General features: G+C 48.9%; 1 protein-coding gene across 1 annotated transcript in view; it reads right to left on the minus strand.

Annotated features, from left to right (window-relative positions):
- Window positions 1-1,016, minus strand: part of Igfbp7 (insulin like growth factor binding protein 7) — a 92,889-nt gene that overhangs the window by 77,773 nt on the left and 14,100 nt on the right. The gene's annotated exons all lie outside the window — the stretch shown is intronic.

Below are 1,016 nucleotides of genomic sequence, written 5' to 3' on the forward strand. Positions count from 1 at the left end.
TTAAATTCTGCGCGGGAGCTGGGCGTGGTGGCGCACGCCTGTAATCGCATCACTCTGGGAAGCTGAGGCTGGAGGATCGTAAATTCGAGGCCAGCCTGAACCACTTTCAACATAAAAAAGGCTTGGGGAGGTAGCTCTAGGCCAGGAATGAAGGCCCTGGGTTCAATCCCTAGCAACAGGGGTGGGGGGTGTGGAGGGGAATCCGTGGCCCCTGGGGCACCTGCTTTGTGGCACAGGAAGCTTTTTTAATGAATAACCCCTTAAAGGAAAAAGATGTAGACTTGGGGAGCTGCTGGTCACAGGTCCAGTGTCATCCTTAAAAGACGGGTCTTTACCAACCATTTCTTTTCAAAATATTCAGAACCTTGCGCCTGCTCATACTACATGAAACTTTGTACTTTCTTACACCAAAGCCAAATTTGCATTTTGGTGCTTCGGACTGAACCCAGGGCCTGGAGGCAAGTGCTGTACCACTGAGTAGCTACAAGGTCTCCCTCAAGGGTCCAGGGTAGCCTCAGGATTGTGATTCCTGCCTCAGCATTCCACTAACTAGGATTGCAAAAGAATGCAGTCAGACCCAGAACCTCTGGCCTTGCCAGTCCCTTCAGGAGCCCTTGGGGCTCAGCAAACAAAGACAGCAATCAGGATTCCCATCTTGGAGAGATCCCCTGAGGATTCCCACCTTGGAGAGATCCCCTGGGTGTGACTGACAGTACCTGGCAAGCCAGAGGACTTGAAAATAGGAAGAGATATGTTTATTCAGAGAAAGGAGAAAAGATAGGAAAGTAAAGCCCTTAAATTTTACAACTCTTCAGGAAAGATGTCAACTACCTAGGTCTTGTTTTGTAAGATGGAAGAGAAGGTGGAGACAGGGTTATGTCACTGGCAGATGGACGTGATTTTATTTTTTCCTGCTGAACCTGCACCTTTTCTTTCTTTCCCTGCATTCCCCTGATTAGTTCCTTCAGTATTTTGTGGGACAGTGTGTCAAGGGTGGACGACCTTGTCCCTGCTTC

The sequence above is a fragment of the Octodon degus genome, unplaced genomic scaffold, assembly GCF_000260255.1.
Source record: "Octodon degus isolate 3935 unplaced genomic scaffold, OctDeg1.0 scaffold00019, whole genome shotgun sequence".
NCBI classification, from domain to species: Eukaryota; Metazoa; Chordata; class Mammalia; order Rodentia; family Octodontidae; genus Octodon; species Octodon degus.